General features: G+C 31.5%; 1 non-coding gene across 1 annotated transcript; it reads left to right on the forward strand.

Moving 5' to 3' along the window:
- Positions 1-5717: 5717 nt before the first annotated feature.
- Positions 5718-5799, forward strand: Trnal-aag. Its single transcript has one exon. It is a non-coding gene; the product is annotated as a tRNA-Leu (tRNA).
- Positions 5800-6104: the final 305 nt, after the last annotated feature.

Consider the following 6104-nt stretch of genomic DNA (forward strand, 5'->3'; position numbering starts at 1 on the left):
AAAAGTTTATGTTGGTTTACAAAATGTGCTTTCAAATTTACGTAAGTTTAACAGATATTTCAGAATTTTGAAACGATTTGAAAATAAATAAAACTTGTGAAGTTTTTTTTTGTTTAATTTTGTAAGGTTTCTCGGAAATGAAAAAAATTCTTTTAGGTTCCTAGCAATAATTAAAGTAAATTTTTTATTGCCGAAAATTAATTTCAGGAGATTATTTTAAAACATTTCAAAACATTAAAAACGATTTCAAAAATTATCAAAGTATCTAAAAAAAGTTTGAAGGCAATTTTTTTAAATTTACAGAGTATAAAAAAATCAGTAAAAATTTGAATAATTTTTAAAGATAAGATTAGAAGCTCTGTCAAGATTTAAAAAAAAGAATTATTTTCCTAATATTTGTGTGAAAATTTGTAATGATTTTTTATTTTGAAAAATGAACTTTAAATAAAATTAAAGAAGACTTTTAAACACATTAAACGATTTCCTAAAATTTCGAATAAGAGCGTTGCAGGTTTTTAATGCAGAATGTTTCAATTCACTATGATTGAAAATTATAAAAAATTTAAATGATCGAATAAATTCAAGAAATATTCAGTAGAATTAATGAAATCCAAAAAAAATTTAAATTTTAGAAGAGTTTCAGAACGTAGGATAAACTTATTTAAAAAACAGAACAATCTAAATATTCTTGTAGAAGAAAAAAAGGATGCGCTTGGAAGTTGTGTACAATTGTCAGTCTATAAAAATAAAATTCTAATGATTTTAAAAAAAAATTACTTTCAGCACATTTTTCTCAGGCTGAATCCCCGCTTTTAATCCCAAGAGATCCAATTATTTTCAATAAAAATAAGTAATGAAATAAATTCTGAAAAATTTAAAAAGAAGAAACATCCCTGTATGCTTAAAGATATAATTTGTTTACTTAGAACAAGTTCTATGCAATTGAAAAAAAGTTAATTTTAAGTACATATGAAATTCTTCAAATTATTTCTAAACATTGGAATCATTTAAGAATTGTAGTGTTAAAATGCACTTAAAATTTAAGATTTTTGTATTTAATTTTGATAAGATAGAATAGATATATATGTAAAATCAATAAATTATAATAAAAGTCGAAAAACGTCACACTTTTTGTTTGCGAAAAAGAGATTCCTCAATTCTCAAGTGTGAATAGTAAAGGAACTGGCGTAAATTAAACCTTCATAATTGATTAAAGATTTTCATTTTTTCCTTAAGTACAATAGACTTATCATTTGATAAAATTGTTGTGAAAATTTTTCTGATATAGCTGAAAAGCGATAAAAGAAATATATATTTCTGAAACTGGTCCATAAGGTTAAAGCCAAATCTGTACAACCGTTTTTTAACATTTTTGGAATTTTTTTTGTATAATTTGAAAGGCGATTTTACATAGTGTTTTACTAACTAATGGAGATATTTTTATAATTTTATTTCTGAAATCTATTCCCTAAGAAACATATTAAAATAAAATTCAGGAATATTTATAAAATTATTATTATTTTTCATTTTTTAAATTAATGTATACAGAGTATAGTTTTCATATGAAAGTTCATGACGGTTTTTTGTACAATGTTTGAGCCTAGGGCAAAATCAAGGAAAATATTCTAAACATGTTCTTTAATTATTAAGATACTATACAAAAAGGTAATTTTAGAATGGTTTTCTCCTTTTAAAAACACAAGATATTTCTTCATATAATAAAATTTGTTAAATTCGCTAGTGCGGAAAACGTCTTATTCGCTAAATAATCACCTCTCAAACACGTATCAAAATGTACAATTATCGCTCCGTCTTAATGTTTGATTTCACACTTTCCAGTGAAACTTTAAGTTTAGATTGAAACTTTCACATCTGCTCGGTGTGATTCGTTAGTATTTTCAACACTGGGAAGTTAAGAGTTCGTAAATTTATCAACTTCACACCGGAGAAGTGTATTTTAGTAGAAGAAATGCTTTTTCGCATCAAAATATCGGACCGTATCACTACAACTTCGCACTTCGGTGTGACGTTCTACGAATTTTTTCTCACAGTGTAGTGTACAAATTACACAATTCCGGATAAAAATACGAGTGTTATTTTCATTTCCTAAGATGCGTGTGGCACATTTTGATTTTTAAGTTCATAAAGTTAGAGTAAATGTTTACTAAAAGCTTAAAAATACAAAGTATCTATAATGGTAAATTTACCAAATAGCAATACTTATCAAAAGGAAAATTTTGAGCAAACCTACTTCTCATTATTTATTCGAATTTTTCATAGTGAGTGTCCCGTATCTCATTTGTAATTTATAAATACTTTTAACATAAAGAAAATGTTAGGTAATTTATAATTCTAAATCTCTCTAATGCATCTCTTTGAATTACAATATATTTGTTATTTAATAAACACCTGTAATTTAACGTCGTGATGGAGAGAACTAACAGACGTTAAACTGATAACGCTGCACTTAATTTGGCTTATTTCCTTAACTTTCACTTCTGCCCCCTTATCACATGAATTAATACTAAACTTTTTCCCCTATTCAATGTTTCAGAATGAAAATCGATAGAATAACTTTTAGCTTAAAATCCTTTTCTAATTAAAATATACAAGATCAATCCGCTTGTTTGACATTTTAACGGAAATTTTTATGGTTATGTTCATAACAAATAACGAAACTAGAACGGGTTTAACTGAAATAAAAAGACAGTTTTTTCACTAAATCTTTTTGCAAGAAAGTTTCCTCTATTATTTAGTTTCGTTTTGCAAAATGTCACATACGTTTTCAAAGTAATCATCAATTTATTTATTATATTTAAAACCCTTTCACACGTGCTAACTTGTGTAAATCTCAAATTTCTATCCAGTGGGAATTTCAGGCTTTGGCCGCCGCGGACGCTGCCTGTCATATCCGCTTAATTTCAAGGTCACGTTCGTACCCAATATGTACATTTTTCAAGAATTTTCAGAGGTAAGCGGGCAAACCCTGGCCAACTGCCCCTTCCTGAGTACAGCCTTAGCTTGAGGTACATTTTTGGTAACTACCCATTAGTTTACCCATGTTATTCCAGAAAATAAATTGAAATTTCATGAAAAATGTTATTGTTATAAGCCAACTTGCAATATATGTCAATTAAAAGGTGGGAACGCTTACGCTTTATAGAGTATCTTCTGCATATAGCATAATGTAAAATTTAACAAAAAATTGATCGACTTTAAATTAATGAAAAAGTCTCCTACGGCAGAAATATAAAGATGAAGATATGAAAAAGGATTCAATAAATAGATCATGTTACGAACCTGTATGCAACCTTTAATTTACTTATATTGCTAATTTGTTTACAACAATCGCTTTTTCCAAAAAATGTCAATATCCTGCTCTGGAATTTCACTGGGTAAACTCCGTTTGGAAATTCCGTTGAATTTCCGTAGAAATTCTACTAACGTTCCGTCTACAATTCACAGCCTGTAATGGACTCTAGAAGTTTCTATAAAATTTTGCTATCAGTAACGCTACCCCAGGTCAACGCGTCGTCCCAACAAATTTAGTTTGCACCAGGTGCAAAAAATATTTCTTCCTCGAGGAAGTTGAGTTGTAAATAAACCTTAGAGACAGCAAACCAATTTTGTTCATGATCAGTCACTATACAATAACCCCCCCCCCCCCAAGTTCACCAGGTGTAAAAAATACATTTCCCTCGAGAAATTTGAATTCTGAGTGAATCTTGAAGGCAACTAACCAAAGTTTTGTCATGACTCGTCATGAGACAATAATCTCCAAGTGCACCAGCTGTACAAAATACATCTCCTTCGAGGAAGTTGAATTCTAAGTGAACCTTGGAGGAAACCAACCCAATTTTTTCATGATCTGTCACTATACAATAACCTCCAAGTGCACCACGTGTAAAAAATACATCTACCTCGAGGAAGCTGCATTGTAAATGAACCTTGGACGCAACCAACCAAATTTGTTCATGATCAGTCACTATACAATAACCACCAAGTGCACTAGGTGTAAAAAATATATCTCCCTCGAGAAATTTGAATTCCAAGTGAACCTTGGAGGCAACCAACCAAATTTTTTCATGATCAAGTTTTCTCATGATCCGTTACTATACAATAACCACCACGTGCACCAGGTATAAAAAATACGTCACCGTCGAGGAAGTTGAGTTGGTGCACTTGAAAGTTATTGTGAAGTGGCGTATCATAAACAAATTTTGTGGACTGCTTTCAAGGTTCACTGAGACTTACTCGGAGGAGACGTATTTTTTACATGTGGTGCACTTGGAGGTTATTGTCTCATGACGAGTCATGACAAAAATTTGGTTGGTTGCTTCCAAGGTTCACTTAAAATTCAAAATCCTCGAGGGGATGTATTTTTCACACCTGATGCACTTGGAGGTTATTGTCTCATGACTAGTCATAACAAAACTTTTTTTGTTTGTCTCCAAGGTTCACTCAGAGTGCAAACTCCTCGAGGGAGATGTATTTTTTTTACACCTGGTGCACTTGGAGGTTATTGTATAGTGACGGATCATGGAAGAATTTGGCTGGTTTCCTCCAAAGTGCATTTAGCACTCAACTTCCTCGAGGGAGATGTATTTTTTACACAATCGCAGACGGAAAGTTAGTCGAATTTCTACGGAAATTCAACGGAATTTCCGTCGAATTTCCGTGGAGCACTTTCTGCGGAATCTTTCCACACGGGTAGTTTTCACCTAAAATAAGAAAACCGTATGTAGGGAAAAACAACTTGAGAGGCAGACCGTGAAGTGATTTTTAAAGTCCTTAACTCCAAAATATTAAACCCTAGACAGAAAAATCTAAAGTTAAATTTTGTTGCTTGTACAATTTCTCGCTGTTAAAGTTTACATGCTATTTGGCGAAAGTTTATCCTACGATGGAATAAAAGCTCTCATCTGCTACGGTGTCCTTAGCAGCAATGGGAAAATGGCAAAGTATGAGGAAATTCAAGCTATAAATCGGGGCACCAGATTTTAAACAACACAGAAAGAAACAAATCATAAAATTTTTTGCAGGTAAGACCTGCAACGGTTGATAATTCAACATATTTCGACGAAAGTGACACTGAGGTTAGGAAAATTAGTTTTAAGTCGCCGACTGCGTTACGCTGAAGTGAGCATATTTCGGTAAAACATGTAGAATAAACAACAGAAAATCACAACAAGAATTGTTCTTACTGATATATCTCCTCCGAAATAGATTACACTATTGTAGACGAATTAGAACTTACTTATTACCATTTAGCAAAAAGCGCAAAAAGCAACTGACAGATGGGAATCCCCATTTTTCTACAATTTAATTAAGTTAAACGACGATAGACAGCGCTGGCGTGGTAATTTTTGCTACATCTCGAATAAAAATGGTGCGCTTATAAGACGAAAGATTATCCAGGCAAGGTTAAAAATCGGAAATTATCTTCGATTCAGGTAAAGTTTATCTGACAAAGTTTAGTTTTGTTGCGGTGAATCTTTTACCTGAAATCGATGTAAACTTTATCTTTCGTTATTTCTGTGTATTCTTAACATTTTGCGTACTTATTTTTATTTTCTAAACAAAGTCTCATAAGATTTAAAAAAGTGTAAAATTAGCGGGATTTAACGTGATCAAATTTCTGGAAAGTACCCTTAGGCTTATTTAACTTCCGTGCGCGGAATGTGATTGGTATGGAATTTGACTGGCGGAAAGTATCTGGTAGCGTGGCCGAGCGGTCTAAGGCGCTGGTTTAAGGCACCAGTCTCTTCGGAGGCGTGGGTTCGAATCCCACCGCTGCCAAATTTTTGAACTGAAAAGTAATTTATACGTTATTTTTAAGTTTACGGGTTTTTTTGAAATTGTATCAATCGATAATTCACGATTCGTCCAAATTCGTTTTTGATCAAATTTAGAATTAATTAAAATAACATCTTTTATAACGTTACTTAAAAAACATAATTAAGTAAATGAAATTTGTAACATGTAATAGACATCAATTACATTATTAAAACCAAAAAAATCATTCTACAAGTTAATCGGATGTAGGAAATTGAAATGTGTTCTGTTGCAGAAGGATTGAAATATCAATCGCTGGTGTTCACAAC

The sequence above is a fragment of the Belonocnema kinseyi genome, chromosome 4 (assembly GCF_010883055.1).
Source record: "Belonocnema kinseyi isolate 2016_QV_RU_SX_M_011 chromosome 4, B_treatae_v1, whole genome shotgun sequence".
NCBI classification, from domain to species: Eukaryota; Metazoa; Arthropoda; class Insecta; order Hymenoptera; family Cynipidae; genus Belonocnema; species Belonocnema kinseyi.